Source organism: Echiichthys vipera (assembly GCF_963691815.1).
Source record: "Echiichthys vipera genome assembly, chromosome: 19".
Lineage (NCBI taxonomy): Eukaryota > Metazoa > Chordata > Actinopteri > Perciformes > Trachinidae > Echiichthys > Echiichthys vipera.
This window is the reverse complement of record NC_139844.1, coordinates 7,614,204-7,641,703: the sequence shown is the minus strand read 5'-3', so window position 1 is coordinate 7,641,703 and position 27,500 is coordinate 7,614,204. Positions and strand designations below refer to the sequence as shown.

The 27,500-nt window shown below is 42.3% G+C and overlaps 1 protein-coding gene across 3 annotated transcripts in view; it reads left to right on the top strand.

Moving 5' to 3' along the window:
* Nucleotides 1–27,500, top strand: part of hivep2a (HIVEP zinc finger 2a) — a 124,995-nt gene that overhangs the window by 16,147 nt on the left and 81,348 nt on the right. Inside the window, exon 3 of one of the 3 annotated variants that reach the window (XM_083934096.1) lies at nt 23,340–23,363. The exons of the other annotated variants lie outside the window; for them this stretch is intronic. The gene's annotated coding sequence lies outside the window, so the exon portion shown is untranslated. The remainder of the gene's footprint in view (nt 1–23,339; nt 23,364–27,500) is intronic. 3 annotated transcript variants of the gene reach the window in all.

The window sequence follows — 27,500 nt, the reverse complement described above, 5'->3', positions numbered from 1 at the left end:
AGCCCTATATTTGTAGTGCATCCGTATTCTGACATTTATGGTAAATGCATTGAAACTGCACAGATAAGCTGAAGCATGAAGGTGAACACTTTACTGTCATTCTGTCTCACTCTGCAGTCTAAAACTCTGACATGAAGGTAAACACTTAACTGTCATTCTGTCTCACTCTGCAGTCTAAAACTCTGACATGAAGACAAACACTTTACTGTCATTCTGTCTCACTCTGCAGTCTAAAACTCTGACATGAAGGTGCACACTTTACTGTCATTCGGTCTCACTCTGCAGTCTAAAACTCTGACATGAAGGTAAAACACTTTACTGTCATTCTGTCTCACTCTGCAGTCTAAAACTCTGACATGAAGGTAAACACTTTACTGTCATTCTGTCTCACTCTGCAGTCTAAAACTCTGACATGAAGGTAAACACTTTACTGTCATTCTGTCTCACTCTGCAGTCCAAAACTCTGACATGAAGGTAAACACTTTACTGTCATTCTGTCTCACTCTGCAGTCTAAAACTCTGACATGAAGGTAAACACTTTACTGTCATTCTGTCTCACTCTGCAGTCTAAAACTCTGACATGAAAGTAAACACTTTACTGTCATTCTGTCTCACTCTGCAGTCTAAAACTCTGACATGAAGGTAAACACTTTACTGTCATTCTGTCTCACTCTGCAGTCTAAAACTCTGACATGAAGGTAAAACACTTTACTGTCATTCTGTCTCACTCTGCAGTCTAAAACTCTGACATGAAGGTCAACACTTTACTGTCATTCTGTCTCACTCTGCAGTCTAAAACTCTGACATGAAGGTAAACACTGTACTGTCATTCTGTCTCACTCTGCAGTCTAAAACTCTGACATGAAGGTAAAGACTTTACTGTCATTCTGTCCCACTCTGCGGTCTAAAACTCTGACATGAAGGTAAACACTTTACTGTCATTCTGTCTCACTCTGCAGTCTAAAACTCTGACATGAAGGTAAACACTTTACTGTCATTCTGTCTCACTCTGCAGTCTAAAACTCTGACATGAAGGTAAACACTTTACTGTCATTCTGTCTCACTCTGCAGTCTAAAACTCTGACATGAAGGTAAACACTTAACTGTCATTCTGTCTCACTCTGCAGTCTAAAACTCTGACATGAAGACAAACACTTTACTGTCATTCTGTCTCACTCTACAGTCTAAAACTCTGACATGAAGGTAAACACTTTACTGTCATTCTGTCTCACTCTGCAGTCTAAAACTCTGACATGAAGGTGCACACTTTACTGTCATTCTGTCTCACTCTGCAGTCTAAAACTCTGACATGAAGGTAAAACACTTTACTGTCATTCTGTCTCACTCTGCAGTCTAAAACTCTGACATGAAGGTAAACACTTTACTGTCATTCTGTCTCACTCTGCAGTCTAAAACTCTGACATGAAGGTAAACACTTTACTGTCATTCTGTCTCACTCTGCAGTCTAAAACTCTGACATGAAGGTAAACACTTTACTGTCATTCTGTCTCACTCTGCAGTCTAAAACTCTGACATGAAGGTAAACACTTTACTGTCATTCTGTCTCACTCTGCAGTCTAAAACTCTGACATGAAAGTAAACACTTTACTGTCATTCTGTCTCACTCTGCAGTCTAAAACTCTGACATGAAGGTAAACACTTTACTGTCATTCTGTCTCACTCTGCAGTCTAAAACTCTGACATGAAGGTAAAACACTTTACTGTCATTCTGTCTCACTCTGCAGTCTAAAACTCTGACATGAAGGTAAACACTTTACTGTCATTCTGTCTCACTCTGCAGTCTAAAACTCTGACATGAAGGTAAACACTTTACTGTCATTCTGTCTCACTCTGCAGTCTAAAACTCTGACATGAAGGTAAACACTTTACAGTCATTCTGTCTCACTCTGCAGTCTAAAACTCTGACATGAAGGTAAACACTTTACTGTCATTCTGTCTCACTCTGCAGTCTAAAACTCTGACATGAAGGTCAACACTTTACTGTCATTCTGTCTCACTCTGCAGTCTAAAACTCTGACATGAAGGTAAACACTTTACTGTCATTCTGTCTCACTCTGCAGTCTAAAACTCTGACATGAAGGTCAACACTTTACTGTCATTCTGTCTCACTCTGCAGTCTAAAACTCTGACATGAAGGTAAACACTGTACTGTCATTCTGTCTCACTCTGCAGTCTAAAACTCTGACATGAAGGTAAAGACTTTACTGTCATTCTGTCCCACTCTGCGGTCTAAAACTCTGACATGAAGGTAAACACTTTACTGTCATTCTGTCTCACTCTGCAGTCTAAAACTCTGACATGAAGGTAAACACTTTACTGTCATTCTGTCTCACTCTGCAGTATAAAACTCTGACATGAAGGTAAACACTTTACTGTCATTCTGTCTCACTCTGCAGTATAAAACTCTGACATGAAGGTAAACACTTTACTGTCATTCTGTCTCACTCTGCAGTATAAAACTCTGACATGAAGGTAAACACTTTACTGTCATTCTGTCTCACTCTGCAGTCTAAAACTCTGACATGAAGGTAAACACTTTACTGTCATTCTGTCTCACTCTGCAGTCTAAAACTCTGACATGAAGGTCAACACTTTACTGTCATTCTGTCTCACTCTGCAGTCTAAAACTCTGACATGAAGGTAAAACACTTTACTGTCATTCTGTCTCACTCTGCAGTCTAAAACTCTGACATGAAGATAAACACTTTACTGTCATTCTGTCTCACTCTGCAGTCTAAAACTCTGACATGAAGGTAAACACTTTACTGTCATTCTGTCTCACTCTGCAGTCTAAAACTCTGACATGGAGGTAAACACTTTACTGTCATTCTGTCTCACTCTGCAGTCTAAAACTCTGACATGAAGGTAAACACTTTACTGTCATTCTGTCTCACTCTGCAGTCTAAAACTGTGACATGAAGGTAAACACTTTACTGTCATTCTGTCTCACTCTGCAGTCTAAAACTGTGACATGAAGGTAAACACTTTACTGTCATTCTGTCTCATTCTGCAGTCTAAAACTCTGACATGAAGGTAAACACTTTACTGTCATTCTGTCTCACTCTGCAGTCTAAAACTCTGACATGAAGGTAAAACACTTTACTGTCATTCTGTCTCACTCTGCAGTCTAAAACTCTGACATGAAGATAAACACTTTACTGTCATTCTGTCTCACTCTGCAGTCTAAAACTCTGACATGAAGGTAAACACTTTACTGTCATTCTGTCTCACTCTGCAGTCTAAAACTCTGACATGAAGGTCAACACTTTACTGTCATTCTGTCTCACTCTGCAGTCTAAAACTCTGACATGAAGGTAAACACTTTACTGTCATTCTGTCTCACTCTGCAGTATAAAACTCTGACATGAAGGTAAACACTTTACTGTCATTCTGTCTCACTCTGCAGTCTAAAACTCTGACATGAAGGTAAAACACTTTACTGTCATTCTGTCTCACTCTACAGTCTAAAACTCTGACATGAAGGTAAACACTTTACTGTCATTCTGTCTCACTCTGCAGTCTAAAACTCTGACATGAAGGTAAACACTTTACTGTCATTCTGTCCCACTCTGCAGTCTAAAACTCTGACATGAAGGTAAACACTTTACTGTCATTCTGTCTCACTCTGCAGTCTAAAACTCTGACATGAAGGTAAACACCTTACTGTCATTCTGTCTCACTCTGCAGTATAAAACTCTGACATGAAGGTAAACACTTTACTGTCATTCTGTCTCACTCTGCAGTCTAAAACTCTGACATGAAGGTAAACACTTTACTGTCATTCTGTCTCACTCTGCAGTCTAAAACTCTGACATGAAGGTTAAACACTTTACTGTCATTCTGTCTCACTCTACAGTCTAAAACTCTGACATGAAGGTAAACACTTTGCTGTCATTCTGTCTCACTCTGCAGTATAAAACTCTGACATGAAGGTAAACACTTTACTGTCATTCTGTCTCACTCTGCAGTCTAAAACTCTGACATGAAGGTAAACACTTTACTGTCAGTCTGTCTCACTCTGCAGTCTAAAACTCTGACATGAAGGTAAACACTTTACTGTCATTCTGTCTCACTCTGCAGTCTAAAACTCTGACATGAAGGTAAACACTTTACTGTCATTCTGTCTCACTCTGCAGTATAAAACTCTGACATGAAGGTAAACACTTTACTGTCATTCTGTCTCACTCTGCAGTCTAAAACTCTGACATGAAGGTAAACACTTTACTGTCATTCTGTCTCACTCTGCAGTCTAAAACTCTGACATGAAGATAAACACGTCATTTTGTTGATTTTGAATCCAGAATAGTTTTGAATTGAAAATGGCGAGACACCCAAAGATTCCCACCCCTGATAGAAAGCCACCAATCTGTCAGTGCGTGTCCTACTGAAAAGCCTCCAGTTTTCACGGTCGGAGCAGCGGGATGACGCATAGACTCATCAGCTGAAGAACCATTCAGAGAAAAGACAGGCTGTCTGTGGGAGGAGAGATGGAGTGATGAATGGAAGGAGGATAAGGTCAAGTGAGGGGAGGAGGAATCGTAATCAAGCGCCATCATGCTTTCTCCACCTCCCTTGTCTTTTATCTCTTTCAGCATCCCTCACTCTGTCATCTTTTCTTTTCCTCCCCTCCTCTCACCTCCTTTCTTGTACGCCCCTTTTATCCTGCTCTTCCTCTTTACATCACTCCCCTTCCATCCATCCTCTGCCTCCTCCCTTCTTCTCTCTCAGCATCCCTCTGGTGTCTCTTTTGGCTATTTCTTTTCCATTTTGCACTTCATCTTTCTTTTCTAGTTCTCTCTTTTCCACTTCCTCCATTACATCTTTACTTCTTTCCTGTTTCTCCCCCTCATATACCTCCATCTTTGTCTTTCTATACCTCCTTCCATCCTCCTCCCTTCTTCCTTCCTTTTCAGCACCCTTTGCTAATTTTCATTGATTTTTGTCATCTTTACTTCACTATTTTCCTTTTTTCTTCTCCTTGCTATTCCCTCTCTTCCTCCTCTCCTCTCTCTTACCTCTTCCCTCTCTTACCTCTACCTCTCATAAGTCTTTCCTTTCTTGTCTCATCCCTTGTTTTTGTAACCATAGCTTCCTCTATTGCCTCACCTCCACCTCTACACCCTTCACTGTACACTCTCTAAAATATTCCCTCTTGTGCCCCTCCATCCCTCCTTTTCTATACCTCATTCCATCCTTCACATCCTCTTCTTTTCAGCATCCCTCACTCTATCTGAAAATTGACTGCTTGCCCTTCCTTTCTTTCCTTTCCTCCATCCCCTGTCCCCTTTTTCTCACTCCCTCACTCCCTCCGTCTCTCCACGATCTCCTCTGCCAGGGAGGAACAGGTGGCTCGCCTCTGCTGTGCCACTCGTTGGCTTCCTGCCTGAATCACCAGAGAGAGAGAGAGAGGGAGGGAGGGTAGGGAGGAGGGGGAGAGGGAGAAAGATTGCGACCCATGTCAGTGCCCTGGCGCCGGGGCTAATACCACGTGATGGACGGAAGAAGGAGGAGTGGGAGGAAGTGAAAGAGGAGGATGGGGAGGAGGACACCGACTGAAGGCAGTGATTTTCTAGACCGAAGGGAGAGAGAGAGAGCAGCAGGTGCTTCACTTCGAAGCACTTATAACAGACGCACACATACTCTCAAAGATAACAGCCGGTATGATATTTTTGTGCCCACATCAGCATGACGTCACTTCCTGTTCTCGCACAGGAACTCAACACAGTAAAAAGCCTGTGGTGTGTGTGTGTGTGTGTGTGTGTCACCCTCACGAGGGAAATGCTCTTTCTTGTCTTTCTCTCCTGCCAGTTTTTCTAATGTGCGCTCTTTCCCAGCGCTCCTTGCTTCGTCCTTTTGTCTCTTTTACATCGAATACATCTGGAGTGCATCCAGTCTCAGTGAGAACAAGCTCCGTATTCAGAACTGCCTACTAAAGGTGGATAAAATACATTCTGCATACATGGACGTATTCTGAGACAATAGGCCCAAAGAGGCCCAAAGAGGCCCCCCACTCTGGAACGACGCCCAAACTCAAAGAGTCGACTTTTAGTCTTTTTTAGTCATTTTCTTTCTCTTTGTTGCTCATATTTGGCCCATGTTTAGTTCTGAGTAAAGTATTTAGTATGAAACTGTTAACTTATTTAAATGATGATGACTCATAGGCTACCACTGTTGCACTAGAATGGCCTTTTATCTTTTGGTCTATCTCCTGTTGGTCTATTGCAATTTGAAGTCTGAAGAGGAAGCCCTCTATTACAGCGAGGATCCTGGGCACATCAGGCTGATTCAAGGTGACCAGATTGCCGAAATGAGAACCGGGGACATTTCCAGTTTATCGGACAATATATCATTAAAATATTCAATGTTGTTATCTGTGAAATATAAAAGAAGATTCTGGTTTCATGTATTTTGAGCATGGTAGCTGTTGTAAACAAACAAACAAACACGATTTGGCGTCCTTGTAATGTTACCTCACTTTGTCTGTTTATACCACAGTTAATAACAGGGACATTTCAGGAGACTGCCACAGCCGGGGACGTGCCGCCAAAAACGAGGACTGTCCCTAGAAAACATCTGGTCACACCAGTACAAACGCTTTCCCCTTAACATATTGTCCTTTCCGTCATCTCCTCTGCTCTATTTTAATTCTCTTCCTCTAATCTTAATCTCATGCTGCAGCTCCTAAAATTGACATATTTGGGAAAACGGGGGATTGGGCTTGTTCCTGTAGCTGCTAGGATTAGCCGCTGCTACAGTGGCTAGCCATCTCCGGAGCCAACTCCATATGCATGGCATTAAGACTGATTAGCTCCACGCTAGCTCACTCATACTCAGGGTATTAAGGCTTAAAAGCTAGCGCAGCTGGCTAGCACCTTTGCGCCTCCCGTCCGTCATACAACGGGGGATTACCACACGCTACCGGCGGTGAGTGCTGCAAGTGGCCTAGCGGACTAAAAATGAGTGCTTCAAAGAGGGAAAGTAAATCCGGCGCGACCTGAAAAAACGTCCCTGCTGAAGCCTTTTGATGTCAGTCTTCTCACTGCAGTCACAAGTGTTTAAGTGTGGAGAAATATGTTACAGGGTGAGGGTGAGGAAACATGTCTAAAAAAAAAAAGTTTAACGCCTGCCCCTCCTACACAGCTCCCACTGACAAACCTTTTAGCAGGACATTAACCAACACCAGAGGACTGTGGTTTTATTGGGCTGCTCCCAATGGGCCAGTAAGAATGGAAAGATCAAGAATAAAAAAGCTTTTATGGCATTAAGTGGAATTTTGCGCTGCATCAACGCTCACATTCATCATGGTCGAGCTAAAATCAAAGCTGTTTCTCCATGGCAACATTCATGATCAGGTTTTTGACGCATCTCTGTATTGTGTGCATTTTCATGCTTTTCCAGCACCTTCCAGCTGTGGTAAACTACATATCTGAATACAGAACAATCCTCAGTATTCAGTAAACTTATATTTGCACTTGTTCATCACATTAAACTAGATGTTATTTTCCTATAAACAACATGACGTTTTGAGACAGCTTCCTACAGAAGGATGACAAATAAAAGTAAATCCAACTCCACAGAAATATAATCACCAACTATTATGGTCATCTGTTCATCAGCAAAAAACATTTTTCATGAAAAATGTCAGAAAATGCTGTTTTCAATCTAGTTTTCTCTGTGTTATATCATGTATACCACCATATAGCATAACAGTTCAAGTAGTTTCAAGCCCCATCAAAAACCAAGAACTTTTCAAACCTTGAAAACATCACACAAAAATTCTAGTGTTGTCAAGGATTTCCAGCCTTTGACAGACCCTGTATCCAGATTTCTGATCCCTTTCTGCCCTGTAGTTGCATCTTTAACTCACAGGCACTCCATCCAGTTTTGTTTTTTTAATCATAAAGCTGCAATCACACCACACACGATAGATGCAATGTAATTGCAAGAAACGCAAGTAATTGCTTGATTACATTTGGAGCATCGTGTGAGTCGCGCATTTGGAGCATCGAGGCAGTTAGTTAGCAGCTGGCGTCTAGCTTCCTGCAGCTCTACACTGCTGTTGTGCTAAATGGAAAGTTATGCTGGTGCTAACAGGGATCTGAATGCTTCTGAAAGAACAGAAATGAGCTCTCAGATGAAGTGTGTGGCTCTCAAAAGAGCCATCGTGTCGCAGTGAGATCAGGCCTCTGTAGCTGTAGAGGGTGCCGACCTGCCTCCGCGGTCCTCCTGTAGATCAGACTGGGATACGCTTCACTCTGCAGTGACGGCTTTCTTCTTCATCTCCTGGATTTCTGGCAGACTAGATGGCTAAAGGCACATTGCTCCCACCCACAGGTCAGTTATATTCATTATATTATTTCCATAGGAACAGTTTGGTTTCTTTGATGTAGTCAAGAACTGCAACAATGGCGGCTGTGGTGATCCCCTGGTGATCCCCATGATGTTATGACGCTTACCACAATGTCAACGCTGATTGGCTGACGCACCACAGCGTCACACAATTCCGCTGAAAAGTTCAATATTTTCAACTTGCACGTTGGATGCGTTGGAGGCATTGGATGCAAATATCAATCGATTTTCACATCAAAGCATTCAAACCAAAAGCTCTGATCGCTCGGAAAGCGTCAAGCTGCCATTCAAAATCAATGTAAATGACGCAATGACACGAAACGTGGCTTCGGGCGACGCTTTCCGAGCGATTGGAGCGATGCTTTGAAGCGTCCATCGTCTCATCGCGTGTGTTGCTTGAAGTTGGAAAATTTTTCAAGCGACATTGCGTGAAGCTGTGCCCCGACGCCCAATCAGCGTTGAGATTGCGGTAAGCGTCATCAAAGTTCTCCGTGAAACATCCAGGGGCTCGTCGGGCTCACCAAAGCCGCTATTGTTGCAGTCCTTGGGGGAAACCAGACAATTCCTATGGATATAATATAATGGATATAACTATGAACTGTGGATGGCAGCGACGTGCCTTTAGGCATCTAGTCTGCTGAAAATCCAGAAGAAGAAGAGGAAGAAGAAAAAGAAGAAGAAAGCCGTTCCTGCAGAGTGAAGCGTCTTATCTAGCGGAGACTGGGCAGCACCTGTACAGCTTCAGAGGTTAAATCACTGACGGCCTGATCTCACTACAACACAATGGCTCATTTAAAAGCCACACAATTCATCTGAAAGCTTATTTCTGATCTTTTAAAAGCATTTAGATCCCTGTTAGCATAATTTCCCCTTTCAGCACAACAGCTGAGTAGGCTTAGCCAGTGGTTAGCTTCAATTAGCTAGCCATCTCGGCTGCTACCTATGATTGAAGCGATGAACAAAAATGTGACAAATGACAAATGTGAGCAAGCGATACAAGCGTTCCAGGTGATTTAACCACCTACAATGCTTTTGGTGTGAATGCACAGTAATGTGAGAAAAGTGCGTCGCGCCTTCAAATCAGTCTGTAGATTTTTGTATGTAAATGCGCTGCTTCTATCACGACTATTGCGTGCGATGTGATTGCAGCATTAGAGGTTTGACTGGCGCTCTTTTGATGACATCATCTTGTCCCGTCCTCGTCTCCTGCAGTGGTGTAACAAGCCACCTGCTGCTTATTTCAATGAACCAACTCCTGTTTAATGAAAACTTTTCTCTCACAATTCGGTTCAAGTTTGCAAATCATTTGGATGGAAATCCTCGTTCTGTCTCTCTCTCTCTCTCTCTCTCTCTCTCTCTCTCTCTCTCTCTCTCTCTCTCTCTCTCTCTCTCTCGCTCTCTCTCTCTTTCGGTCTGCACACTCATTCTTATTCTACGATAAATTGCGACTTTGTCTGTAAACCTTTCGTTTCTTCGAGTTTTAAGTGAAAATATTGTGAGAACATTTTTCCTGAAAAGCTCTTACAGTCACCGAGCGCTCTGCTGCTTTCACCGCGGACTTAAAGTGGAGTGTCCGTCCGCGTGCCTTTTGAAATTCCTCCTCTTTCACAAACAGCTCCACGCCCAAACGGAGACGTCTCCTTTACAAACCTATATTTTCCCATCTAACGTTTGATTGTCTTTGTTGTGACAGATGTGACGCGTTAGCTTGAGCATCATCTTGGATTTCTACCGATAAAATAACTAAGACATGTCGAAAAATCTATTCTCCTCCTCACATTCATCCCATATTCTTCTTCTCCTTTACTGTCAGACTTAAACTTTCCCCCTCTTCCTCTCTATCTCTGCGTCCCTCGCTCCTTTCATCCCTCTGCATGTTTGCATCCCTCCCTTCGCCTCCCTGTTTCATCCTTCGCTCACTCTGATCCCCCTCTCTCCTCTCTCCACCTCCCTTCTCTTCAAAGCTCTGTCTATCTGTCTCTGGATTCCATCCTGCCGTCCCTTTCATCCCTCTCTCCTCATCTCTTCTCCTCTGTTCTCCCTTTCGGGTTTGTCTCTTCTCCTCTCTCTCTTCTCCTCTCTCTCGTTCCCCTTCTACTTCTTCCTCTTCTCCTCCCTTGATCTCATCCCAATCTCTTCCTCTCCTCTTTTTACACTTGTTTTAAGTTATTTTATTCTCCTCGTCTTTTCCTTCCCCCCCTCCTCTTTTTCATCTTCTCTTTTTGTTTTCCGCCTGTCGTTCATCCTCCTAGTTTTTCCTCCTCTTCCTTTTGTCTTTGTCCTTACTTTATCTCTCCTCTTCCCTTTTATCTTCCTTCTCTCCTCCCTTCTCAACCCATCCCTCCCTTTTTTACTGCTTGTCTCCTCTTTCCTCCTTCCCTTTCCTCTCTCTTCTCTTTTTATCTCCCCTCTTTTCCTTCCGTTAAGCTTTTCTCTTGTCTCTTTTTCTTTCCTCTCTTTCCCTGATTTCATCTCTCCTCTTCCCATTTCTCCTCCCTTTCCCCTCCTTTAATCTCATCTCCTCTTTTTCTTGTATCTTCTCCTGTTCTCCTCCGTTTCTTATTGCTCATGTCTCCTCTTTTATTTCTCCACTTTTCTCCTTCCCATTCCGTCTTCCCTCTCTCTTTCCTTCCCCTCTCTTCTTCCTGTTTACCTTCTCATCTCCTGCTCTCTTTAGTGGTCTCTCTTCTCCTTTCCTTGCCCTTCTTCTACTCTCATCCAACCTCCTTCATTTTGCTCCTCTGTTTTTCCTCCTTTAGTCTAATCTCCTCTTTTTTTATCCTGTTTTCATCCCTTTTCCTCCTTCTTTTCTCCTCCTCTTGGGTTGTTTCTCCCCTCTTCACACATCTTTTAATCTCATCTCTCCTGTTTTTCCCCTCTCATCCTTTTCGTCTTCTTCCCTCTCCTCATCCCTCATCCCCTCTTTCATCCCGACGATGTGCCAAAAGAAACACCCAAAAATCCAAAACAGATCCCCCTTTCTCTCTCTCTCTCTCTCTCTCTCTCTCTCTCTCTCTCTCTCTCTCTCTCTCTCTCTCTCTCTCTCTCTCTCTCTCTCTCTCTCTCTCTCTCTCTCTCTCTCTCTCTCTCTCTCTCTCTCCCTTCTGCTTCATTATTTCAACTGATGAATTAAAAGACACTCGGATGAGTTTGCTGTTTGCCGTCAAATCACCTGATGTGTGTGTTTTTTCCGTGCTGTAACACAAACACACACTAACGGTGTCAGTGACAGGATTTTGGCTGACAACTCTGTGATTTCAGACCTCTCTGTTTACTTAAACTACATAGGAGGATCAGAAGCAGCTGTCAGCCGTCTGTGTGTGCGTGTGTGTGTTTGTGTGTGTGCTGTCTCAGTGTCATCAGTACATTTTTTCGCTCTTTCCTCCATCTATCTAATTCCCCCGATGTTAGACCCAGAGACGTTCAGCTGCGTGAGAGGCCCAGAAATATCTATGCAAATATATTCAGATAAGTCTTGTTTCAAAAAAATGTAAATTTCAGAGATGTTCCTTCCAAAATTGTGATTGTTGGCATGAAAGTAAAACACATTATGGCGTAGTATTAAAGTTACGAGTCATCTGGGGCGTTTCATTTCAGAATACCCACAGAAATGTACCAACAGATGGGTTCTTAAAGGTATCTTATCTGCATTCATGACCTTTTAAAGCTATTAAATGTATTGAAGCAGACCATAAATAGCCTTCGAGTCATTATTCCCTACGTCATAGTCGGGATCCATAAGTTCCACCACAGTGCTTTGGGAAAAAAAGCTTTAGTCAAGTGATGTCGGTGACTCACGTCCCTGCTCATTGTGCAGCAGATGAGGGTTGGAAGCACACACACCTACAGGTTACATGTGATCCGTAATGAGGATGACTTGGTCAGGGTGACTCGAGCTATGCTACAGAATGCAAAGCACAATTTTTAGAGGTTTTATTTAGAAGCATCAATCTTAATTGCGAATAGAGCCCTGACAGGGTGATGGCATCCCTGCGCTCATGCAGCCGCTTCATGATTTGACATAAACATCTGAGTCTCTTGGCGTTCCTTTCAATTAGTAGAATCTACTTTTAGTCGTTTCATAGTCATTAATCTTTTCTCTTTGTGGTCATTTTACCTCCATTTTTTAGTTGTTTAGTATGTCCTTCTAATTGTTTTGCATCTATTTTGAATCATTTTGCATCTTTTTTGGTGGTTTTGCATCTATTTATAGTCATTTTGCATATTTTTTGGTGGTTTTGCATCTATGTTTAGTCATTTTGCATCTCTCTGTGGTGGTTTTGCATCTATTTTTAGTCTTTTTTTAATCTTTTTGTTGTGGTTTTGCACCTAATTGTAGTCATTTTGCATCTTTTGTGGTGGTTTTGCATCTATTTTTAGTCATTTGCATCTTTTTGTGGTGGTTTTGCATCTAATTTTAGTCATTTTGCATCTTTTGTGGTGGTTTTGCATCTATTTTTAGTCATTTTGCATCTTTGTGGTGGTTTTGCATCTATTTTTAGTCATTTTGCTTCCATTTGTGGTGGTTTTGCATTTATTCTTTGACATTTACGTTTCTATGTTGTCGTTTGTTTCTTTCCATGTACATGTTACATCTATTTTTTTGTCATCATTTTTGTCTCTTTGTGACTTGCATCACTTGGGATTGTTTTTATGAATCAGGGCCCCTCACCTAATGGGCCCTTTGGCCTGTGCCCTGTGCCCGTTCAGTCACTTGCGTTCCTTTATGCAGCGCCACAGGGTTATGTCTCGACAACTGTAAAACTACCGGTAACTAAATGACTCACTGAGTGTATCTAGGCATGTGTCTTGTGTACGGTTAACACTGGACATGTATGTAATATTGCTGATATATTGAGTTCTCGTAATACTTTACATAAAACTCTTTAGTGAACACATTCCAGCGTTAGCAGAAAAATGGTCCCCCACAGCTGGATGTTATATCTCATACTGTTCAGCATTCAGGCATTTTATAGTTTCACAACTTTTATGTGTTTTTCGAGTCGGACATCAACTGCTTTGGACAGCTTTGTTTCTTTATTCTGCTGCTGGACTCGTAGTAGTTCTGGAGTCGCAGATACACGAGTATGAGATACTGTACATGCATTTTTTTAATAGATGGATTTGTAAAGAGTGCACACACACACACACACACACACACACACACACACAAAAACACCCACACACCCACACACACCCACACACACACATACACACACACATACATACATATACAATGTGTGTTGCACATGAACCCACTCTCAGTTGGTTTTCACTCTCTTCACCAAACCAAACACTGTAATTTATCTCTGTGTCTCTCTCAGTCCGACCTCAGGCCGTTAAAGGTTTCCCGTTGGGTTTGTGGTGGGCAGAAATGTCAGAGCTGTGGATTCCAGCGCCGGGCAGAGAGGCTGCTGTGTGGCGGCTGATTGCTATGCTATATGTGTTATGTTTCTGTCCGTGGGGTGCTTCTTTTTTAGGCAGCATGCGTTTGTATGTTGAAGCGAAGGCTGCTCGGGCCTGAAGGTCTGTCTCCAAGCTGAGCTGAAGGATTCTGGAAAGGAGAGAAGGAGCTGTGAGGTTTGCTTTGGGAACTGACGCTACGTCTGGATGCACATGTGGAAGGATGTTACATCTGATCCTGCATTGGCCCGGACCAGCTATGGAGTGTAACTCCTTCAACCTTGCACACAAACGTAAAACATGGAGTTTTCTGCCGAGGTAGAGTTGGATCATGGGAGTTGTTGTACGATGAACACAAGATCAGTGTTGTGTCACGTTTAAAATTGATATTTCTTTGGTGGAAACGGGACATCCCGAGCCCGAGCTGCTGCTAATGTTGGCTCCACTTGTTCCTCTGTCGTCCCGTGCAGGGTTCTAAATGAACTTTTTTGATCACCAGCCAATCAAATTTTTTACAATGAAAATAAGATCTAATAAGATAATATCTATCTATATATCCCACCACGCAACCCACCTTGTTTTTTCTTTTGCGTACATGCGGCAGTCCTGACAAAACACGACGACATATTTATGATCAAACACAAGTCATTCACGACCCGTCAGCCGTTTCGGATTACATTTTCTTTTCTTCGTTTCTCTGTTGAGATCCTCGTCCCCTGTCTCTTTCCTCTTCTCACCCCCAGAAGTCTGTGCAATCACAACTAATCTGAACTTTTGACTTTACTTTACTAATGTTAGCTAACTCCCTCCTCTTTAGTCATTTAGTTTAATCTGAACTTTTGACTTTACTTTACTAATGTTAGCTAACTCCCTCCTCTTTAGTCATTTAGTTTAATCTGAACTTTTGACTTTACTTTACTAACGTTAGCTAACTCCCTCCTCTTTAGTCATTTAGTTTAATCTGAACTTTTGACTTTAGGCTACTAACGTTAGCTAACTCCCTCCTCTTAAGTCATTTAGTTTAATCTGAACTTTTGACTTTAGGCTACTAACGTTTGCTAACTCCCTCCTCTTTAGTCATTTAGTTTAATCTGAACTTTTTACTTGACTTTACTAACGTTAGCTTACTCCCCCCTCTTTAGTCATTTAGTTTAATCTGAACTTTTTACTTGACTTTACTAACGTTAGCAAACTCCCTCCTCTTTAGTCATTTAGTTTAATCTGAACTTTTTACTTGACTTTACTAATGTTAGCTAACTCCCTCCTCTTTAGTCATTTAGTTTAATCTGAACTTTTTACTTGACTTTACTAACGTTAGCTTACTCCCCCTCTTTAGTCATTTAGTTTAATCTGAACTTTTGACTTTACTAACGTTATCTAACTCCCTCATCTTTAGTCATTTAGAGCGTGATCACACTATCCTTTTGGCCGTGGCCAAAACCGTTTTTTCAGCTAAAGTCTAGTACCTTTAAGTAGTGTGAGCGCACCCGCTCCGCGCTCAACTGGGGCCAGCTGGGCCGCCACGGCCCGCTTGAAAGAGGTTGGCTTTAGCGGAGCCGTTTGCACATGTACGAGCACAAGCGTGCGCACGTGTACGAGCACGAGCACGAGCCCTACGGCAGTAGCGTTATGTCCGCCTGTTCGGACATGTAAATAGAAGGACGGACCATGCGCGGACATTTAACAACAACAACAATGGTGGTGAAAGGTTCACGTTGTGTTTAATGCAGATTTGGTCGGATGAAAATATTCAAAAACAGTCGACAAGATGCACAAAAACTCCGAGGTCTACGGAAAGATTTGTAAACAAAGCCACACACACGCGATCAATGCGTGTGACGTGTTACGGCTTGAAGGCGTATGGACAGCAAGAAGCATTGGCCGAGGCCCAGGTAGTGTGAGTACAAACGGGGCTGGGGCGCGGGGGGGAGAGGGAGGGGGGACAAGTACCCTAAAGTCCGGGTCGTGGTCCGGGAGGACAGTGTGATCACGCCCTTAGTTTAATCTGAACTTTTGACTTTACTTTACTAACGTTAGTTAACTCCCTCCTCTTTAGTCATTTAGTTTAATCTGAACTTTTGACTTTACTTTACTAACTCCCTCCTCTTTAGTCATTTAGTTTAATCTGAACTTTTGACTTTACTTTACTAACTCCCTCCTCTTTAGTCATTTAGTTTAATCTGAACTTTTGACTTTACTTTACTAACTCCCTCCTCTTTAGTCATTTAGTTTAATCTGAACTTTTGACTTTACTTTACTAACTCCCTCCTCTTTCAGTCTATTTTCCTGCTTCGGCTCCTTTCATTCTTCTTCTCCCTTGTGTTTTCTGTTGGACGCGTCGTTCGTTTCCATGGTTTCTCACGCTAGTTTCACTGCAAACTGTGCACAGCCAATGGGCGTATGAAACTTCATCACGTAGCATTATGGCACAGCGTTCATGGGAAATGTAGGAAGTACTGCATGGGGATAAATGACGGAGAGCCTTGCATCATGCCTCATATTCCACATCACCGGAACTAACAATAAATAAACAAACTGACTAGTAAGTTATTTTATTTTTTAGTTAGTTAATTTAGAACCCTGGTCCCATGACTAAAATCTATACAAGTGTGTTTTATGATTTATTAGAGAAAAACAAAACTGATGTGTGAGGAAAGACATGGTTCAGGTCCAGCTCTTGAAATTCTGCGAGGTAGCTTCAATATAATGACGGATGTATCGGATTTGAACATTGTTGTAAATGTTAGATAATGATAAGTACACAACGCAACTAAATATGAGACGCTTTAATGCAGAATAGTTTCATATTTCACCTTTAAACTGACAAAATTGTCTTTTTAATAGCTGTTCTTGATCATCGGAACATGTTAAATATGGACATGTGTGTGATTTGATTAGCTGCCTGTGTAGAAAGAAAAGAGGCGGTCCTATAAACTTTGAGTTGTGTGGATTGATAGATTTGTAAAAAAAAATCAAAAGGGATCGTTTCCATGACGAGTGATGGACAACTAAAAAACGCTCCAGAAATCCCTCGCTAAGAACTGGCGGTGTGGATTACTCTCAAACGCAGAGGATGTGACTACATGTCCAGATGTTTCCACCAGCTTCATACTGGAGCTCGGAAAATGAAGTGAAGGACACAAAGTTTTCATTCTCAAGCTCCCATTTTGTTCTTACAGCAGTCGTACAGAGAGGAATCCATAATGGACGAGGAACTCTAAAACAGACAAATAGACCAGAATGCAATGCATGTTGTGTATACAATATGTTAAGTTACTTAAGTTACTCTCAAAGGATGCACGGCTTCCAAAAAGTAGCCTACACTGAGTCTGCGGCTGTTGCTCACATGACTCTACCCTTGCATGTCCTCCATGTTTGTTTTTGGTAATAACACAGGACGGTTGGCGTTCTCGAGCTCCAGTGGTTCCTTACACCTGTTGCCTGCTCCTTCCTGCCTGTCAAAAAAGGCTAAAATATCTGTGCTGATCTGGTGGGAACAACCTGTGTATATGAACAAGTTTGAAAAATAACCATGGCATACATCGATCTGGATCAATATATCGATTCATATTATCTGATATCACTGATGTGAACATGTTAGTACTTATGTCATCTTTGGGATGCACATTTTTTTTTGACATTTGACACACATTGACACTTTCTAATGTGTCACTTTCACTTTCTTTCTTTTTACAGAAAAATAGTTCCTTTGAATGTCTGGAAGCAGTTATAAAATCATATTTTAGCAGCTTCACGCGAGTTGATTCAAATGTGATACATCTTTCTGTGTTAAATGGGCAGATTGTGTCATTTCATATCGATCAGAGGCCCTTGAATTGAATCAAATCACATTTGACAACACATTTTGATATCAGCAAATATCGTATCACTGAAGAATCAACTTCGTATTGTGATAAAAACAAACTTGTGATTCTTGCATTGAAGATTGAGTAGATTTTGCTGAACATTTGTTGGCAGAAGCTTCAAGTTTAGAGAAGCAGGTTTTATATTTGGAGGTTGCTGGTTTGAATCTCAGGACCAAGATTAGGAACAGAAGTTATTGTTGTAACTGGAACGCAGTGAGGTGGATAAGTAATAAATATAGACTGTTGGAAAACAATTATTAACGTCTTTGTTTTGTTTGGCGTCCAAGGAAAGGATACTTCCCCATCCTCTCCTCCCCTCTCCTCTCCTCCCCTCTCCTCTCCTCTCCTCTCCTCTCCTCTCCTCCCCTCTCCTCTTCCCTTGTTTCTCAGATGCTGCTCAGGGCCAGAATAGTTATATTTAGCTCTTCTCTCCTCCTCCTCCTCCCTCTCTCACCCCCTGTTTCTGTGTTTTGCCCCTGCAAAGATGGCTTCATTAGCCATAGACCTCAGCATGAAAACACACACACACACACACACACACACACACACACACACACACACACACACACACACACACACACACACACACACACACACACACACACACACACACACACACACACACACACACACACACAAACACACACACACAAACACACACACACACACACTGGGGTATGGAAGGGGATAGAGTCTGTTACATAAGAGCTTTTCTTATATAATTTGATGCATATTTGATGCTGAATGGCGCAGTGGCATTGCAGAAAGAGTTGTGTGTGTGTGCGTAGAGGAAAGTCATATTTTTATAGTTTGGCCTTTCCTTGCCCTCCCTGAGCTGTTGTGTCACAGGGAAAGCTAAAGGTGAATGTCCAGTCAGAGCTAGAGTGTGTTTGTGTCTCTCTCTGTGTGTGTGTGTGTGTGTGTGTGTGTGTGTACTGAAACCAAAAACACTGAAACCTCTTCCTGACGTTGACTCGCAGCCTCTCAGGGTTTGAAACTTCCTCTATCTCGTCCACTTCTCCATTTTCTTCCACTGCAATCGATATCAACTTCATAACAGGAATCAATGAAGGTTAATGGTTTTCTCCTGGATTCACCTCAGCAGCGCATCTCACTAGAAGTGTCCATAGTGTCTTGGTACACCATTCTTGTGAAGCACATTTTTAGACTTAGCTATCTAAGAAATTCACAGACTTTCTGCTGACTTGCAGAGCTGCAGCTGTCGCCTTAAAGGCAGTAGTCTGTACAGCACACAGTATGTTAGTCTTGTGGGTTTTTTTTGCTTTTATTGCCTTCATTAGAACAGCTGAATGACAGGAAAGAAGCAGCAACATGGGGCACATGCCGCCCGGGTGAGCTAGAGGTCACCCCCACTGTTCGCCTGTTTTTAAAACAGCACTGCAGCTATTTAATATTTCACATCCATAAAGTTGCCGGACTTAAAGGAGACAGATTAAGAAAAAGAATCATATAAATAAAAGCAGCAGAGCCTGAAGTATCCTTACCTTTAACCCTCAAATATATCTGGAACCCATAGACTGTATAAAAAAACGGAGGTAGCCTCTCTGTCGAGGTCCGTTCTCTCAACTTGATAAAATCGTCCTTGCCTATGGGAGTCGACATCTTGTCAGACTTTGACTCCGCATCACTTCCTCTTACCAAAAAAGGGCATGTATGTGACGTTGGGGGGTGGGAGATACGTCCATCTGGCTGACGTTTCCCTCAGAGGAGAAGTAAAGGCCAGAGGCTAGCTTTCACTCAAGAGGCCACGCCCCTAATTATTCATAAACTTTAACCTCTAATGAAATAAAAACTAGCCTGGTAAAGAAAAAATCACCCCCCTCAGTGTTGTCATGGAGATATGACCTAAACATACAGACTAGAATGTTTCATTGTACCAGGCCTTAAACAGGTTTAATGATGCTGTGAAAACGGCCTGTTTAACATGGGGGTCAATGAGAGACTGCTCTATTATGAAAACTGTGTCCTAGTGGACACTTGGAGAAATGCAGTTTTTGACACTCCTGTAATGGATCAACCATGATATCACTGTGGTGAAGGCTTCCTCAAACCCCTAAACCGCTGCATTCTACATTTCCCATAATGCAACCAGGGCTGTGAAAAATAATGTTTGGATATTCCCTCTAAAAAAACACGGAGGGCCAATGAATACAACTGGAGACAAAACAACTTGTATATTTATTTCGCTGTAAACGTGCCTTTTAAAAGCTTCACATTGCCACATATTACAAAATAAACTAGGTAATGTAACTGAATAACCATAGATCTCTCCAGGACGAGACACAGATTACACCGAGGTCACGTAACGTTCAGAATGTGGTCATAACCAAGTCTCTTCAAAAATAACTTTTCCTCACCAGCTGAGCATTACTCTCTGTGACGAGTAAACCGATGTGTAAAAAATTCCCCTTTCACCTCTTTTCAACAAAAAGTTGTTTGCTTTATGCTGCTTTCAAGTCATGTGGGAAATATCAGATCTAGGAGCAGAGTGCACATGAACGAGCAAACAAAGGGCACAAAAAATGGTGCAATTTCTGTATTTATCTTAGACCTTTGAAAAGCTTGTGGTTTGTGAAGATGTATTGTATTATCAGTTTCTTATGTGGACGGTATTTAGTTTAGGTTTTCTTTTTCTGAATAATGAAATGCAAAATGCTCATCTGCGAATATTCATACCTGTGATGTGCTCGACCTGCCAGATCAGCTCAACACGTATGCGATCTAGAGCTTTTATTGTGAAAGGTAAGAACAGAAGGAGTGTCTTTGTCGTGGTTGAAAGTAAGTAAAGTTTTCTGTCTTGAATCGGACTTTGCAGTTTCAGGTGTGTTGTTTTATAATCATCATCATGCCTCTGGTAAATCGACGTTGTTGTGGAAGAAAAAATCTGTCGCTTTATCGTAATATTCACGTTCTGTGTGAAAGTACAACAGTTTGAAAAAGATATATACGTACATCAGAATTAATGTGTAAGTGCTTTACACCTCCTGACTTTTATGATCCCAGCACTTGAATAGTTGTTTTCTTGCCAAGGTCATGAGTTTTATTATGGCTGTTGTATTTTGCATATGAATGATATTAAAACTTTGTCACATATCAAACCTTTTTGAAAGAATGCTTTCAATTGTAATGCATAAAACTAATATCATGAGTCAAATCTCTATAGTTTCCATATGACAGAAAATCACAAATCACAACCCAAGGGGGCTTATCTGATTCCATGAACTACTAATCATGATATAAATTCATATTGTTTATATTTTTATACAATCTAAAATCATATTGTAAAGAATAGATGGTCTAATGTAAACTTGGTTACTTTATTTGGCTCTATCTCTGCTCCGTAAAGGGCAGCAGTGGCCATTAACAGCTCATAGAAGCAGGACCTGACACTTTGAGGTTGCCGGTTCAACTCCCAGCTCGCCCCAGTAGAGCTGTGGTTAAACTGGGCAGCTCCCAGGTGATGGGAATGCATGTGTGGAATTCCTCCCCTCAGAAAAATAAAGGCTGAAATAAGAACAAAAGTGTTCCCACACTGCCGTAATGAAGCTTTCCCGGCATGCTTTGTGTTTTTTTTTGTTTTTCCGAGTGCCTGGATCTCGAATTCCTCGTTCTGGTGGAAAACAACCTGTTTTGTTTTTGTCGGGAAGCAGAGGGTGACTCGTCAGCTTACAAGCACTCCTTTATTTGTTTGTTTTTCCCACTTTTTTTTTTTTTTTTAATTTCCCCAGGGGGGAAGTAAGTCATAGAGAGGTCGGATCCTGCCAAACACAAGCAGCTGAAATGGAAAAATAACAAAACTGAGCAACAGCAAAACATGTAACCTGTGAGGAAAGAAAAACTCAGGACGTCAGCTCAGGTCACTACTGTATAATCTGCTCATACGATGTTAATGTTTGTACATCACAAGGGAAATAAATAATTGGCTTCATGTTTTTTATCTGTTGCCATTTTCATTACCAATTGTTCGCTCAACTATTCTTTTGATTGGTTAATTGTTTTGTCTACGAAATGTTAGAAAAGAGTAAAAAAAAAAACGAAGACGATGTCTTCTGCTAGTTTTTCAACAGTCCAATAGATTCAACTGGAACGAGGGAATGTTTGGTATTTTTGTTTAATAAATGAATTCTCTTTCTGTTGATTGGCTGATAGATTAACAATTATTAAAAATATACTATCAGTGTTGCTTTTCACCTGTTCTGTGTCAAATCCACAACAATCCAACCCTGACCTACGTCGACAACGTTGATGGTCTGTGCAGTTTTTCAGAAAAAAAACTAACTGTGAAACAATGTTGAGGATTTAGAAGCTGTTTCTCCAGGCGGTCCTAGGTCTTAAGGGGTTATAAGAGTGACCGGGAACATCACACGTTTTGCTTGCAGGGCTACCCGGAGCATTGACAAGTGACGCAAAAGGGTCCTCACAAAATTCTCTGAATGGGAACGTGTGGAAAATATTGGATGTTCTTTCATCTTTAAAACCTTCTCGAAAATATCTTCTATCTAAAATGTCATGCGCAAACAAAAGACCAATCATAAAAGTTAATTGAGTACTTTATATTCCTTAACACTCCCATTGAAGTACACAAAATAAACTGTGTTTGTGTGTGTGTGTGTGTGTGTGTGTGTGTGTGTGTGTGTGTGTGTGTGTGTGTGTGTGTGTGTGTGTGTGTGTGTGTGTGTGTGTGTGTGTGTGTGTGTGTGTGTGTGTTTGTGTGTGTGTCTGCCCTGACCATTAGATACCATCAGACAGCCAGCTAGCCGCGCTATCTGCGCTAATTTCCTGCTATTAACAGGAAGGCTGCCCTTCTGGTGACATTGGTGTAACGCTGGAATCCCCCCCTCCTCACCCCTCCCTGTGCAGTTGCTGTCGGATAATTAGGTTGCGTAACAGTTAAACTCTTCCCCGTGTTGTTGATATCGATTAGCTTGCTGCGACTGATGTACAGCCACACACACACACACACACACACACACAGGGGGTGCTCAGTTGCCAGTCCATCAGCTGGCAGATCAATCAGAGCCTAATGAGATAAACGAGCTCACTAATTAGTTAACGAACCGCTGGCTGACTGACTGACACAAGCGCACACAGAGCCAGCCTGGCAGCTCCTCTTCCTGTCAAGCACGGAATAAACTTCACAGTGCGTCCACTTTTCTTCAAACATCAAATGTGCCATGGATATGTTCCCATGTTAGACTTTACCAACAACAAACTCCTCCAAAGTGACTATCAGGTTTACAGTCGTTTGCAAGTTTTGCCCTCTTAACCCTGACACACTGCTATTTATCAAAGACCTTGTTTGTGTGTGTGTGCGTGTGCGTGTGCGTGTGTGTGTGTACTGGCATAGTTTGCTGGTGTAACACTAAACTGGATACCCCTGATGTCTCTGGGACCAAAGTGTGCTTCTGTGAAAAGGACACATAGCTGGACCGTCCGTGGGGACAGCCTCCGAATAATTTTAGCTTTGTGGGGCAAGCCTGGGCCGGGCTACACACACACACACACACACACACACACACACACACACACACACACACACACATACACACAGTCACACACACACACACACACATACACCCATACAGAGAGACAAATGGCTGCAAATATCATCAAATCTGACGTCCTAAACACGCGTAAATCTCCTCTTTTCCTGATTTGCTCCTCTGTGTTTCTTCACAGGTGTCACCCTAGTGCACAAATAAGGTATGTGGGATGATTTGAGTTTGGTTTTCTGTAATTACAGTTGAGGATAACCTTTCTGCTTTGAGGTTTGACTTGTTAACTTTAATGAACAGAAGTTTGGGGTAAACACTGTTTTTTTTTTATGTAATCAGGCTGGATCTGCTGTGTTTTCCACTGAGGAGAGTTTATGGTAACCTTTAAAGAGCTGACGTCAGCTGTACCTGTGCAGCCTATGTGTGTGTGTGTGTGTGCGTGTGTGTGTGTGTGTGTGTTTGTGTGTGTTGGAGAGGCAGGCAGCAGTCTCTTTAATGAGGGTGAACTCAAGGGTTTGTGCTTATTCTTCATTCTGGCCTGCTGGGAGGTTGGCGTGTGTGTTTGTGTGTGTGTGTGTGTGTGTGTGTGTGTGTGTGTGTGTGTGTGTGTGTGTGTGTGTGTGTGTGTGTGTGTGTGTGTCACCCTTGTTATGAGCGGGAAGCCCCCTAAACACCGCTAGACTTCTATTAATGAACGCCGCCTTTCCAAGTAAGTCGAGTCGAGTGTGTGTGTGTCTGTGTGAGTGTGTGTGTGCGCACATTGTACCGACCCCAGGGGGTGACAGGTGCCGTGGGCAACATGAAACCCTGCAGAGTGAAACACTGAGAGAGAAAGAGAGAGGGTGTGAAGTGATGGGAGAGAGAGAGAGGGAGACACGGACACCCTCCACTCCCAGGGGAAGTCTTTGCACCAGATGTTAGAAAAAGGGATATCAGGATTTCTTTTTTTTTGCCACAACCGCGGTCTTTTGCACAGAAGTCAAATCGTCCCGATAACAAGATAACACAAGATCATGTGAGAATCTCTTTGAAATGTCACACGGAAATCCATCCTGTCAGGGTCCAGTCAGTGTCCTGTGAGGAGCTACTGGCAGTTGAGACACCACATTCAAAACAACAATGACGGCTCCTAAAGAGGTTAGCTTAGATGCTACAAAAGCATCTGTTTTATCAGAACTGGAGAGTTTAGCCGTTTCTCTATACCAAGTACGGCAAGTTGGGACTTGTGGACTTGGTAGTTCAGACTTGGAAAGTTTTACTCGGGAGTCCAGACTCCTGTAATTGGAATAGCAGCGGACTTGATGAAGTCACCTTCTCAGCTTCTCTTGGTTGTCAGGGTTACCACAGGACCTCATATCTCCGAAAAAGTTGAAGCAAATTTAAAAAAAGGCTCTATCTTGATACATCGACCACATATCCAAAGTTTAAACAACTATATTCTCGCCTAAAAACATTTTAAATCTGCTTTTCGTGACACAAATACAGTAGTATTTCCAAAATTATAACTCAAAGTTGTGTCTTGTCTCCTGCGCCATCTTTGCTGATGTTAGAGTGAAATGCAGTCTGGGATACCTGGCTGTCTAAAGTCACCTCGATAAAATGGGCGGAGCGAGTCACATCCGAGCATTTGGACTGTACTCGGCGAGACCCGGACGAGTGAATTGGAACAGTACTTGGGCTGCGACTGATGACGTTTCACAAGTCCACTAGATGCAGATCAGAACGCAGATTGAGAAACGGCTTATGTCTATGGAAAATATGTTTTCACTCTTCTCTCATGATTGACTTCAGTGAGAGTTTGATTGACAGATGGTTCACTCAATCACCTACCAGGTATGATTTGAAAGCAGTTTCCAACGAGGCCTTCTCAGATGGCTATGGGTCACATCCCATTCGATGAGTCCGGTTAAGCACTGACACATACTTTTGGCCATGTAGTGCAGAAGTGTTGATAACGCGACAGGTAGAGTCAGAGACAGTGGAGGAGAGGAAGAGAAAGAAAGACAGGGAAGCAGAGATAGACAGAGATAGTTTTCACTGCTGGAATTAGGGACAGCTGGCCTGTGTGTGTGTGTGTGTGTGTGTGTGTGTGTGTGTGTGTGTGTGTGTGTGTGTGTGTGTGTGTGTTTGTGTGTGTGTGTGTGTGTCACGGCTTGGTTGCGTAACACTCAACTGGGTCCCCCCATGGCTCAGAGGCTAAAGTGGTCCCTCTCTGTTTCTCTCTCTCTCTCAATTAAATTCAGTAAAGCTTTATCGACATGATGTTTCGATAAAAGAGCTCAAAAATAGAGCAAAGCGCTTGACGTGAAGTTTAACTCTTTGAATATAACTGCAGTATCGCTCAGAAATATATCAAACACCACACTTTTTTTTGCCTGTTTCTCACTAGAAACAATGGAGAGCTAGCAGGCGAGTTGATATTATTCCAGGAAAGACTCATAAGCATCAATGTCCAGTTTAAAGAGAAGGGTTTGTACACCTTTGTTTTAGCACCACGGTGTTGTGTTTCCCATGGTGCTTTGCTGCGGGGAAAACTGCTGTGGAAAGAACAGTCCTCACATTTTCTCTGCTCCACTTCCAGAGCTACTGGGTGTGTGTGTGTGTGTGTGTGTGTGTGTGTGTGTGTGTGTGTGTGTGTGTGTGTGTGTGTGTGTGTGTGCGTGTGTGTGTGTGTGTGTGTCTGTGTGTGTGTGTGTGTGTATGTGTCTGTGTTTGTGCATTATTTTATGGGAAAGCTTGCAGGCTCACAGTTGTGTGTGGCCATGCATTTAAAGTGTTGGTATGCTTGTTGCCTGCGTGCGTGCATGAGTGTGCGTGCGCGCGCGCGTGTGTGTGTGTGTGTGTATGCGTGTGTGTATAACTATCCACATGTGGGCACTTGCATGCAGGCTTTCTCAGTTGTTTGCATGCAGGGATGTGTACGTGTGTGTAGATTAATGTGTGTATGCGTGCTCATCAGTTAAACAGTGAAATGCTACTCTAAATGAGGTCAACTTGACATACTGGCCAAATGGTGGAATTGCAGCTAGCATGTCGGTCATGGGATCCAAAAATACTTTTTCTCATATACTTACATGGTGAAAGAGACGTCTGAAATTCAGTGGATACTATTTATTGGGTGCCATGACCCAGGCTGTTCTCATGAATTATTCGTACATAAAACAACGAAAAGTAGTGTGCACTGATTCGAAGGAATTCCATGTATTTATTGCATGAGTATTACACATATAGAAAACATGAGACATAGTATAAAACAGCAGCCGGGGTGGTGGATGGGGTCAAACCACAACCTTTTTTTCTAATCCTAACCAAGTGGTTTTTATGCCTAACCCTAACCGCCACATTTTGTTGGCTAAAACCGGTCACGTAAAGGTGTTTTTGGTGCGTTGTTGTCGCGGACCACTTCCGGACTGTCGACTTGTAGCTGTTGAATTTCGTTCACAGATTCTTAAGATATCGTACGTGTTTGTGTGCAGAACTTTTTTTACAGCATCCTACGAACCTGTTTGTGAGAATACGTTGCACAACCCCCCTGAAATGACTCCATAACATGGTGTAGTCTAGTAGAGCCGCTTCTAATGCTTTATCCAGCTCTCTTAATACACCCACCATCCAGACGAGACAACTGTTAGCAAAATAGACGACCACGCGACCTCTGATACACGTCTTTATAGTCTGACGTCAAGTGAAAAAATATACAGAAGAAAGATTGAAGTAGAGATTAAAAATCAGGAAAAACAAAAAGAAAGTAGTGACGAGGATGTTTTCCAGGGTAGAGGACGAGAGATTGAATAAAATAGACAAAGAAAAGCAAGAATTAAGACATACTGAAACACAAAGAGTGACGGAAATAAAACTCTTTTTGGGAGACAGAAACGGCCGAGAGACAGAGATGGAGACAGAGCCCCGGCTGGGGACGAGGATGAGACGCTTCTAGCCATATTTAATCATCAAATATTAATGCAGTAAAGATGGAATGCAGGAAATTAATATTCCCCATTAACAAAGAAAGGAGAGCGAGTAAAGGGGCTTGTAATGGCCACAAAAGACAAACGGCCTCCATTCAGCTTTGGTTTGATGATGGGATCCAAATCAGGTTACGCTCTACATCCTCCATCTTAACCTGAATATTACACATCCGCTCTCACACGCACCTTCCTCTTTTTTCCTCTTTTTTCCTCTTTTTTGTTTAAAGTCATAAGCCGTTAGTTCCTAATTTGTGTTGCTCAGTGCAGTTGTGTCTGATGAAACGGTGGTGAAGGACGAGACATTTTCAGAACATGAAGTCTGAATTCTGCAGGCGGGTTTGGTTGTTTCTCTTCCTTTGTTTACTTCAAACCAGCCG